This window comes from Pongo abelii, chromosome 1, assembly GCF_028885655.2.
Source record: "Pongo abelii isolate AG06213 chromosome 1, NHGRI_mPonAbe1-v2.0_pri, whole genome shotgun sequence".
NCBI classification, from domain to species: Eukaryota; Metazoa; Chordata; class Mammalia; order Primates; family Hominidae; genus Pongo; species Pongo abelii.
The window spans coordinates 13,663,445-13,675,810 of NC_071985.2; the positions used below are offsets into that span (position 1 = coordinate 13,663,445).

Consider the following 12,366-nt stretch of genomic DNA (forward strand, 5'->3'; position numbering starts at 1 on the left):
CATCTTGGACCCTGCATAAGGCAGGACTGGGCCCTGCTGGTCTAACTCAGAACTTTTTAAACTCTAACGTAAACCTGAATCACCTGGGTTAAAACGCAGATTCGGCTGGGCGCAATGCCTCACACATGTAACCCCAGCACTTTGGGAGGCCAAGGCGGGCGGATCACTTGAGGTCAGAGTTTGTTATCAGCCTGGCCAACATGGTGAAACTCTGTCTCTACTAAAAACACAAAAATTAGCCAGGCATGTTGGCTCACGCCTGTAATCCCAGCTACTCGGGAGGCTGAGGCAAGAGACTCGCTTGAACCCGGGAGGCGGCGGTTGCAGTGAACCAAGATCGCATCACTGCACTCCAGCCTGGGCAACAAAGCGAGACTCTGTCTCAAAAAAAAACAAACAACAACAACAAAAAAACCCGCATATTTGACTTCGTAGGTTTGGGTAGGACCTGAGATTCTGCATTGCTAACGAGCTCCAGGGGATACTGAAGCTGATGTCTCCCACCAGGCTGTGAGTAACAGCATGCAGCCTCCCTGAGGTCCCAGCCAGTCCTGTTGAGTGAGAGCCTGAGATACGGGTTTCACGACATACACACCAAAGTATGGGATGCTCCAACTAGATGCAGACTTGAGCAGTGTGTCTCAAATGCGGCTGCACATTAAAATCACCTGGGAAAGCCGGGTGTGGTGGCTCACGACTGTAATCCCAGCACTTTGGGAGGCCAAGGCAGGCGGATCACTTGAGGTCAGGGGTTCAAGACCAGCCTGACCAACATGGTGAAACCCCATCTCTACTAAAAATACAAAAATTAAGCTAGGCATGGTGGTATGCACCTGTAATCCCAGGTACTTGGGAGGATGAGGCAGGAGAGTCACTTGAACCTGGGAGTCGGAGGTTGCAGTGAGCCGAGATCACACCACGGCACTCCAGCCTGGGCAACAGAGTGAGCCTGTCTCAAAAAAAAAATCACCTGGGAAGCTTCAACCTCCACTGATGCCTCAGCCCTCCCCCAGAGATTGTGGCTTAAAGGGCCTGCGGTTTGACTTCGGTATCAAGATCTTTATTTTTTTAATTTTATATTTTTGGGGTTTTTTGAGAAAGGGTCTCTGTTGCCCGGGCTGGAGTGCAGTAGCATGATTACAGCTCACTGCAGCCTCAAAATTCCAGGCTCAGGAGATCCTCCTGCCTCAGCCTCCTGAATAGCTGGGATCACAGGCATGTGCCACCACACCCAGATAATTTTTAAATTTTTTGTAGCGATGGGGTCTTACTGTGCTGCCCAGGCTGGTCTTGAACTCCTGGGCTCAAACAATCCTCCCGCTGCAGACTCCCAAAGCACTGGGATTACAGACATGAGTCACTGCACCCAGCTGGAATCAGGATCCTTAAAAGTCCCCCCAGTGGTTCAGATGTACAGCAAAGTCTGAAAAGCTCTGGTTGCCTATAGAGCAGTGGTTTTATCAGAATCTCCAAGAGAGCTAAGACAGAACTCTAAGGTCATGGAGGTGGGTAGAGCAGGGCCTTAGTCTCCTTACATTCCCAGAGGATTCTGATCCCAACCAAATTTGGGGAACCGATGGTAGAGAACAGCTTCCCCACAGTGGGCTGGGGAGTGTAGGGTGCAGCCTACAGGTACTCTGCCTTGATCTAGCACCTCAGCCCTCTGGGTGGGGTCTTGGGTAGCCAGAGTCAGGGAAGCCAGTTGCTTCAGTGGTTCTGTTTTCCCCAGAATGTGGTGGAAAAGTAGAAGAAGCACTATTATATTAAAATACAAAACCAAGTCCGGGTGCAGTGGTTCACGCCTGTAATCCCAGCACTTTGGGAGGTGAGTGGATCACCTGAGGTCAGGAGTTCAAGATTAGCCTGGTCAACATGGTGAAACCCTGTCTCTACAAAATAGAAAAAAAAATTAGCCAGGTGTGGTGGTGGGCACCTGTAATCCCACCTACCTGGGAGGCTGAGGCAGGAGAATCACTTGAATCTGGGAGGCGGAGCTTGCAGTGAGCTGAGATCGCACCATTGCACTCCAGCCTGGGCTACAGAGTCAGACTCCATCTGAAAAAAAAAAAAAAATATATATATATATATACACACACACACACACACACACACACACACACAAAGCAAACAAATAATAATAATAAAAAAACTAAAACATAAAGCATTCCTGGATCTCTGTCAGAGCTCTTTACAAGGTCATGAGTCCCATTCATAAGAGCTCCATCCTCATGACTTAACCACCTCTCAGAGGTCCCACCTCCTAATAGCATCACCTTGGGGCTTTGGATTTCAATATAAGAATTTGGGGGGGGGACATAAACATTCAGACCATAGCACAGGCTGAGAAAAATGCACCAAGCACAACTTCAAACCATCTCCCCTGAAGTTGAGGCCAAAATGAATTTGGATTCCATTTTAGCCAGGGGAGCAAACAGGTCTGTCAGCTTATTCTTGTCGGGCTTTTAGCTTTGCTCCAAGTTCATTAGAATCCCTCGGAGATGGATGCTGTAGGGCAGAGCATTCGGAAAACCCTTGGGGAATGAACTCATTACCCCAGAGTCAGCCATCCTGGAGAGACTGTCCTGGAGAAGTCAGTTAGGAAGGATGGCTGCAAAGGGGAGGCGAACAGGGTTATGAGCCTTCAATGGGCTGTAAGAAGCCTTTCAAAGGCCGGGCACAGTGGCTCATGGCTGTAATCCCAGCACTTTGGGAGGCCGTAGGTGGGAGGATCCCTTGAGCCTAGGAGTTCAAGACCAGCCTGGGCAACATAGTGAAACTCCGTCTCTACAAAATAAAAAAAAAAAGTAAAAGTTAGCCAGGCATGGTAGTGGACGCCTGTAGTCCCAGCTACACAGGAGGCTCAGGTGGCAGGCTCGTTTGAGACCAGTTCAAGGCTACAGTGAGCTGTGATTGTGCCACTGCACTCTAGCCTGGGCAACAAAGCGAGACCCTATCTCAAAAAATAAATATAAAAAAAGAGAGCTTTCGAGTTGTCTGATCTCTTCTGTGCTAAATGTCCTTTGGTTGAAATCAAATTTGTAATGCATGTAAGTATATTATACATCAACAGGCTAACCATAGTCATCTCTGGGAAAAGGCATTATCACTGGTCCTTATTTTCTTTGTTGTAATTTTCTTTATCTGCACATTTTTTGATAATAGGTGGTTTTTTGTTTTGTTTTGTTTGTTTTTTGCTCTTGCTGCCCAGGCTGGAGTGCAATGGCGTGATCTCGGCTCACCACAACATCTGCCTCCCGGGTTCAAATGATTCTCCCGCCTCAGCTTCCCAACTAGCTGGGATTACAGGCATGTGCCACCACACCTGGCTAATTTTGTATTTTTAGTAGAGACAGGGTTTCTCCATGTTTGTCAGGCTGGTCTCAAACTCCCCACCTCAGTTGATCTGCCCACCTCAGCCTCCCAAAATGCTGGGATTACAGGCATGAGCCCCTGCGCCTGGCCAGGTGTGTGTGTGTGTGTATATATATATATAGTTTTGTTTTGTTTTGTTTTTGTTTTTGAGACAGAGTCTCGCTCTGTCACCCAGGCTGGAGTGCAGTGGCGCGATCTTGGCTCACCGCAAGCTCCGCCTCCCGGGTTCACACCATTCTCCTGCCTCAGCCTCCCAAGTAGCTGGGACTACAGGCGCCCACCATCACGCCTGGCTAATTTTTTGTATTTTTTAGTAGAGACGGGGTTTCACCCAGTTGGCCAAGATGGTCTCGATCTCCTGACCTCGTGATCCGCCCGCCTCGGCCTCCCAAAGTGCTGGGATTACAGGCATGAGCCACCACGCCCTGGCCCCAGGTGTATATTTTTATATGAAGAAAACACGTGACCGTTTCCATTTGGCATAGGTTTGGCTGGAGCTGGGCCTGCTTGTGTTGGGGGGCAGAGTGACTGGGCATGAAGGTTTGTGGGGGCCAGGGGAGCAGTCTGGTGAGGCCCGGGGTGGCCTGTGGCCCTGAAGTTGTGTTTCCAGTCTCCTCTGGGTCAGATCTGAGGGTTCTCTGTCTGCCTCGAGCTCCCCATCTCCCCAAGGTCTGATATGGAGTCCTCAGGCTTTGGGGGAAGGCTGCTGAGCTTGAGGAGAGGGGAACCATGGGACAGGGTGGATGGGGACGCTGGGAGCAATGCCAGGGAGTCCCCACACCTCTAGACATGTCTCTGGTTGTGCTTTCAGGTGACCTCAAAGCAGCAGCTCTGAATTCGCCTCTCATCTGACGACTGACCGCTGCTGCCACCGCCAGCCTCTGTCCCTTGCCCAGGCCTGTCACACGGCTGCCTCTCAGCAGGTAAGGAGAGTGACTTACCCTGTGCAGGGGCAGGGGGACAGCAGGTGTCTTCGCCAGGAGCGTGTGTGTGGGCCGCGGTGAGACTCAGTTCTCAGGATCCTTGATAGTGGCCAGGTCCTCACAGCATCATTTTCTTCTAGCAATCATCACTGTCCTGTCCCCTTCTCCCACCCTCCACGGCAGACACAGGGCCCTTAGAAACCTTTCGCCACCTCCTGTTATCCCCTATGTGAGTGGATGTGCCCCTGTTGGGGGAGCAGGGAAGGAGAAGTGAGCCATCCCCGAGGGCTGCTGGGCCTTGGCTGGGGAACCGTGCTGTGTGCTTCCCTGTGGGAAAAGAGATGCTATTGCGGTGAGCTTCCTTGTTCAGCAAGGATGAAAGGAGGTCGACCACTCACTTCCTCCCCACCCTCAGTTTAAGCTGCTGGGTCCCTTCAGGCTCAGGGATAGCTGTGAGAGGTGACATCGTGCTGGCAGCCCTTGCAGCCCTCGCTCGCTTTCGGTGCCTCCTCTGCTTGGGCTCCCACTTTGGCAGCACTTGAGGAGCCCTTCAGCCCGCCGCTGTACTGTGGGAGCCCCTTCCTGGGCTGGCCAAGGCTGGAGCTGGCTCCCTCAGCTTGCGGGGAGGTGTGGAGGGAGAGGTGTGGGTGGGAACCCCGGCTGCGTGCGGTACTTGCGGGCCAGCGTGAGTTCCCAGTGGGCGTGGGCTCGGCAGGCCCCGCACTCCCAGCGGTCGGCCGGCTGAGAGCCGTGGGCAGTGAGGGGCTTAGCACCTGGGCCAGCAGCTGCTGTGCTCGACTTCCTGCTGGGCTTTAACTGCCTCCCCGTGGGGCAGGGCTTGGGACTTGCAGCCCCCCATGCCTAAGCCTCCCAACGGCTGAGGGCTCCTGTGCCGCCCGAGCCTCCCGGACGATTGCCGCCCCCTGCTCCACGCGCCCAGTCCCATCGACCACCCAAGGGTTGAGGAATGCGGGTGCATGGCATGGGACTGGCAGGCAGCTCCACCTGCGGCCCCGGTGCGGGATCCACTGGGTGAAGCCAGCTGGGCTCCTGAGTCTGGTGGGGACTTGGAGAACCTTTATGTCTAGCTAAGGGATTGTAAATACACCAATCGGCACTCTGTATCTAGCTCAAGGTTTTTAAACACACCAATCAGCACCCTGTGTCTAGCTCAGGGTTTGTGAATGCACCAATCGACACTCTGTATCTAGCTACTCTGGTGGGGACTTGGAGAACCTTTTTGTGGACCCTCTGTATCTAGCTAATCTAGTGGGGACATGGAGAACTTTTGTGTCTAGCTCTGGGATTGTAAACGCACCAATCAGCACCCTGTCAAAATGGACCAATCAGCTCTCTGTAAAACGGACCAATCAGCTCTCTGTAAAACAGACCAATCGGCTCTCTGTAAAATGGACCAATCAGCAGGATGTGGGTGGGGCCAGATAAGAGAATAAAAGCAGGCTGCCCAAACTAGCTGTGGCAATCTGCTGGGGTCACCATCCTGGTTGTAGACGATTTGTTTTTTTGCTCTTTGCAATAAGTTCTGCTGCTGCTCACTCTTTGGGTTCACACTGCCTTTATGAGCTGTAACGCTGACCGCAGAGGTCTGCAGCTTCACTCCTGAAGCCAGCGAGACCACAAACCCACCGGGAGAAACAACTCCAGGGGTGTAGTCTTAAGAGTTGTAACACTCACCAGGAAGGTCTGCAGCTTCACTCCTGAGCCAGTGAGACCACGAACCCACCAGAAAAGAGAAACACTGAACTCATCCGAATATCAGAAGGAAACAAACTGCGGACACACTGCCTTTAAGAATGAAGAACCGTAACACTGACCGCGAGGGTCTGTGGCTTATTCTTGAAGTCGGTGAGACCAAGAACCTGCCAATTCCGCACACAGCTGTCTTTTGGGCATTGTCCGGGAAGGCCGCCTGCAGTATTCTGGCTACAGATACTTATCATGCTCAGGGGCAGAAGCTGTAGTTACGGAGGATGGCTGCAAAGGCACAATGACATCCGTCTTCCAGAAATTCTAAATGGTGTGCCCTGAGTCAAGTCAGATCAGAAGCACTGGGGATGAAACCGCCTTGCATTGGTCTCCCAGCCCCAACTTTGCATTTACTGAGTTGTGTGCTGCAAGGTGCAGCCCATCAGAATATTCCAGAGCATGATCGGATGTAGGAGCTCATGCCTGTAATTCCAGCACTGTGGGAGGCCAAGACGGGTGGATCACCTGAGGTCAGGGCTCCGAGACGAGCCTGGCCAACATGGTGAAACCCCCATCTCTACTAAAAATACAAGAACTAGCCGGGCGTGGTGGTACACACCTGTAATCCCAACTACTCAGGCAGCTGAGGCAGGAGAATCGCTTGAACCTGGGAGGTGGAGGTTGCAGCTACAAGAGATTGTGCCACTGCACTCCCAGCCTGGGTAAAAGAGCAAGACTCCATCTCAAAAAAAAAAAAAAAAATTGTTACAGAGCAAACCGGGGTGTGCTTGCCCAGTGTTGTAAGACCAGATATCCACACTGAGGTTTTGCAGTGGAAGAAAGGAGGGTGTTTAATTGCTGGGCACCAAGCAAGGAGGACCTGGCGGCTCATGCTCAAATCGTGACCGGTAGCTTGCAGGTAAGGGTTTTTAAAGTCGGGGGTGCATTTCAGGAAAGAAATTAAGGTAAGATTGTAAAATCGACACATGGCAGTTGCACAGTGGTTTTGACTGAAAAGGGCGGGTATCTTGAAGCCAGGGCTTACAGGTCGTGGATAGATTTAAAGATCTGATTTGCAATCAGTTAGGGAAAAGCTTTGTTTAAAATGTTGGAGTCAGCAAAAAAAGTTAGCTCTGGCTTCTGGGCAGGGCTCCCTCCAGGACCCTCAGGAAGAAATTTATTTATTGAGAGCTAAGAGTCTCATTCTCTCACCCAGGCTGGAGTGCAGTGGCGTGATCTTGGCTCACTGCAACCTGTGCCTCCCGGGTTCAAGTGATTCTCTTGCCTCAGCTTCCTGAGTAGCTGGGATTACAGGCGCGTGCCACCAGGCCTGGCTAATTTTTTTTTGTATTTTTAGTGGAGACGGGGTTTCATCATATTGGCCAGGCTGGCCTCGAACTCCTGATGTCAAATGATCCACCTGCCACTGCACCTGGCCCAGGAAGAAATTTAGAACCAAAAGCGGAGGTCAGAGTTGAGTCCTCAGTTCCCCCTCATCTGAGGTCTGTGTGCCAGCAGATTCATTCCGTTGGGGGCCGGGTTTCTAAAAAACAACTCAGAGACATATGCTAAGATGTTATCTTTAGTTTCTATAGGGAAACCAAACCTCATAATTTTAGCTTCCTTGGCTATTTTAAGCTACTATTACCTTCTTGCTTATCAAGTCACTTATTTACTTCTCAGGGCTAACTTGGTGCTAGCTTGGAATTCCCCTTGAAGGAACTCAAGATTTTCCTTTATTTCCCTGCTGGGGGTCCCACAGACCCCTACAACGGGTTCCCTGCTGCATCTTAAGAAACCCCCGGTGCAACCTGTGTGCATAAGCACATTCCTGTGTACCTGGGAAGAAAGAGCTGTGTGAGCACGTGGCCCCAGGGGCCACCCCTAAGCAAATGGTCCCTTTTGCCCCTTGCCTCATCTTCTGGAAAGCCGAGAGCCCAGTCAGTGTCGCCGGTAGCCAGTGTCGCCGGTAGCCAGGGTGTGTGTGGAGATTTGTTGCAGCTCCTCTCTATCCCTACTTCCATTTTTCTTCTTGGGTCCAGGTGGGATGTGCAGGCGCATGAATGTCTGTGGAGGGAGACATACCTGAGTCCCCATGGAAGTACAGCATCCAGACAGTCTCAGAAAGGCAGGGGCGTTATTCAGGTGGAGCCTAAAGGGTACCTGGCCAGGTAGGGGAAGCAGGGCTTCCGAAACCTTCTCACAGGGCTGTATCTTCAAAGCATGTGGTTGTCTTGAGCACCATTGGCAAAAGCCATTCCCTTCTTCCCCACCAGGGATTTCCTGAGTTTTTTGCCCACCTGAGGGAAGGGGCTCCCTCCTGCCATCTCATTCCCAGGTTAAGCAAGGTTAGGATCACCCAGGGGATGAGTCTGTTCCAGGAGAGCAGGACAGACCAAGTGTGGGGGATGAAACTCTAAGTGCCCCTAGGCCAAGGTGGGTAACGAGCCGGGAGCAGTGGCGGAGCAGTGCTTCCTTCCACTCCTGCTGAGGAGCTCTGGGAAATTATGTTATCTAACCTCCTTGAATATATTCCCTTATCTGAAAAATAAGAGGATTAGAACTTGGACCTCCATGTTCCCCTGCAATACCAACAGTCGGTGATTCAGAGCCTTGCTACTCAAAGTGTGGTCTGTGGACCAGCAGCCTCACGAAGCTCGTTAGAAGCGCAGGATCTCACCCCCTACCCCAGAGCCACTCGATCAAAATCTGCATTTTAAAATTCTCAGGTGATTCATATGCACATTAAAATTCAAAAAGGACTAGTTGAGACAGCCCTAAGGTACATGAGACACCCTATGTGTCCCAGGCAAGGTAATTTGGTGGACACTAAGGAATCACGAAGTAGAAGCGGCTCACAGCCAGCAGTGGTGCTCTGCCTTTGGTATGGGCCAGAATCAGCCTGGGAGATTGTAAAATACGGACGTCCAGGTGTGCAGGGCCACAGTGCTGGGGGAAGCCAGAGCAGCCCCTTGGAGAGAGAAAACACAAACACGCACACATGAAATCGCTTAAGGATCACTGAGGGCAACAAGAGTGACTGTCCTAGAAACAGAATCAGGGTGAGCCGAGGGCAGCAGAGCAGAGACTATGGAGCAGGCCTGTTTATCCAGGGCTCCCGAAAGAGGGCTTTTCATCCTTACATTAGAATCTCTTCCTTTAGTTACTGAGGTGCCTGTCATAGGAATCTGCGGTTACCTCTCCACCTTCTTTTTTTTTTTTTTTTTTTTTGAGACAGTCTCACTCTGTCACCCAGGCTGGAATGCAGTGGCGCAATCTCGGCTCACTGCAACCTCTGCCTTCCAGGTTCAAGCGATTCTCCTGTCTCAGTCTCCCAAGTAGCTGGGACTACAGGCACCCACCACCTTGCCTGGCACTAATTTTTGTATTTTTAGTAGAGAGGGGGTTTCACCATATTAGTCAGGCTGGTCTCAAACTCCTAACCTCAGGTGATCCACCCGTCTTGGCCTCCCAAAGTGCTGGAATTACAAGCATGAGCCATGGCTCCCAGCCTCTCCACCTTCTTAAGCAAGAATGCAGATTGCAGGGAGGGAAGACTGTTGATGTTGTTGCTTGTTTTAAGATGGTTAGGTGCAAATTGCATAAATATATTTGCATATTCTGAGGAGGACGAGCGCCAGAGATGTGGACATTACAGGACGGAGGGGTGAGTGTAGGGCAGATCCCTTGGGGAAGGGAGCGGTCTACCCACCTGTGAAGTGTTAGCTTTGGCTGAGAAGATGCCTTCAGCTGCGAGTGACAGATGACTCAACAAATATGGCCTGAACCATGAGGAGTACATTATCTCATTTCAAGGATCAGGAATAGACTTCCAAGGACCCACCCAGCTCAAGGATCCAGGTCATTTTCTCCACTAGCCTACTGACTGTGTCCTTGGTTGATTCCCCAGTGGTTTTATGGCTCTGGCAGCTGCAAACACAACTCAATCAAGGTAGCCAAAGACAGAGCTTTCTCCCCTTGTCCCTCCATCGGGGAGGAAAACCCTCCCTATGAGTCCCTGCAGATTTCCCCTAGTGTCCCATTGAGGAGGACAAGGTCACATTGTCAGGTTCACGACTATACCAAATGCCCTGCTTGGGGTCAGGTTCCAGCCCATGCTGAGGTTCGAGGGGAGTGGGCGGATGGGCAGATAGCTGAAGGAACACTTATGGGGCCATAAGCAGGTGAAATGTAGTTTTATTCAGCAGGTCTCTCATCAGCAGCTGACTCACACCAGCTTTCTCACACTGTCCACCTTGACTCGGCTGTCTGCTCTGGCTCTGTGGCTCCTCTCAGCAGCCAGCTCCCACACATAGCTGCATGGCCGACTCTCCCCTGCCTTCAGGATCAGCAGCTTAACTCTCTCTCTCTGGGCACGAGCTTAACCGTGCTGTGCCCTGGCTCCCCCCGTCTGCCTGCAAAATGGACAGCTTTGGCTCTTTCTCTGGGTGCCAGCGTGCCTGTACAGTGTCAGCAGGGCAATAATACCTTTTACAAACAATAGTGGCTTAGAGCCAAATGATGAGCCTTCCCATGTTATGGCTATATGGCTGTGATGACAAGTGGAGTTATACGCCTGCGCTCTAAACTTGCTGAGTCACTCTGGATGTTTACCTCAGCCTATCCTTGACCAAAGCACAGCCATGTTCCTGACACGCATGCTGTGTCTGGCCCTACAGCAAGGGAGGCGGGAAAGTGAGTCTGCCATTGTCAGCCCCTGGAGAGGAAGGAGGGCCCTGCCGGCAGGGCAGCGAGTCGGGGGCAGCTGTGGATAGCGTCCTACGGGCTCTGCTGTGGAGGAAGAGCTGCTGCCCTGAGTGGAGGGTGAGGATGGATGTGGGTGTGGAGTGGAGTAGGTGGGGTGGGGAACATTAAGGAGGGTTCTCTCCTAATGGCCGTTCTGTGTAGACAGAGGGGCTGAGGTCCTCTGCTGAGGAGGAAAGGTCAGAGGTGATGAGGAAGTGATGAAGACTGGAAGAGGAGGATGAAGGGAGGGGGAGATGATTTGGGGCAAGGGGTCCTATTGCCAGGTAGCTCTGAGGGCCTCGCAAAGGCTGGATTGTGGATGTCTGATGGGCGGAGTTTAGTGGGGGGTCTCTCCAGCAGCGCTGAGCAGCCTCTCAGTGAGTGTGGAGAGGGGAGGAGTTGAGTCCATACCAAAGCAGGTTTTAGGGACAGAGGAAAGGGCCAGAGAAGCAGACGGCTCTTGGGAGACAGTGGTGGTAGCGTTGGGTCATGCTGTTGAGGCTAAGTATGGAGCCAGGGGAAGAGGAAGCAGCAGAGAAGGGGCCGAGGGAGAGGCTGGGGTCCGAGAGCACAGCCCTCGCTGGGGGCCAGGTCCAGGGGCCTGGGCTGTGGGTGGCAGACATGGGCTGGAGGGTGGAGACACGGGGAGGGCCTGAGAGGGAGGCCATGGAGGGATGGAACCCCCAGAGGGTCACCCACCCGCTGATTATATCTCCTGGACACAACAAGGAAAGCACAGCGTGCTGGTGGGACCTTCCCACAGGAAGCCTCCAGCCAGAACTCTCCTCTGCGGAGAGGGTTGGGCGTGTGGAAAACGCCCTTCTTGTTGAACAGCAGAAGAATGAGGAAGGGCTGGGGGATCAGGGCTGTCTAAACAGCGCCTGGGAGGGAGAGGGTGAGGGGCAGCTGCAGGGGCCTGACGGGGCTGAGGGTCGGCTCTGCTGCTTCGCCGGTAACGTTAGCTGTCCCCTCCTGCCACATGTCTCACCTGTGCACATGTGCACACGTCCTCAAGGACTCACACACACACCCTTATACCCACACACTCACACTCACTCCAGACACACACACCCTACACACTCTCACACTCACACTCCATACACTCACACATTCACCCCGCATGCTCTCAGACATGCCTGTATTCACACACACCCTTACCCTCACACACACACCTTCACCCCACACTCCCACACCCTCACCCCCACCCTAAACCCTGACACACACCCTCACACAGACACCCAAGACTCTAGCACACACACCTCACAGTCATACCCCACACCCTCCCACACACACCCACACTACACACCCTGACACACCCCCACAAGCACACCCACACTCTCACACACATCCACCCCACACATTCACACACCCCACCCCACACCCACACTCACCCCCACCCCACACCCACACACCCCACCCCACACCCTCCCACACTCATACCCCCACCCCACACCCTCCCACACTCACACCCCACTCCACACCCTCCCACACTCACCCCCAACCCACAGCCTCCCACACTCACACTCACCTCACCCCACACCCTCCCACACTCACGCTCACCCCTACCCCACCCCCTCCCACACTCACACTCCCACCCCACACCCTCCCACACTCACAC

The 12,366-nt window shown here is 52.7% G+C and overlaps 1 protein-coding gene across 3 annotated transcripts in view; it reads left to right on the top strand.

Moving 5' to 3' along the window:
- The window catches only part of GNG4 (G protein subunit gamma 4), a 105,851-nt gene that overhangs the window by 51,426 nt on the left and 42,059 nt on the right, over nt 1–12,366 (top strand). For 2 of the 3 annotated variants that reach the window (XM_054547767.2, NM_001135506.1), the window contains 1 exon segment: nt 4,184–4,295. The exons of the other annotated variant lie outside the window; for it this stretch is intronic. The gene's annotated coding sequence lies outside the window, so the exon portion shown is untranslated. 3 annotated transcript variants of the gene reach the window in all.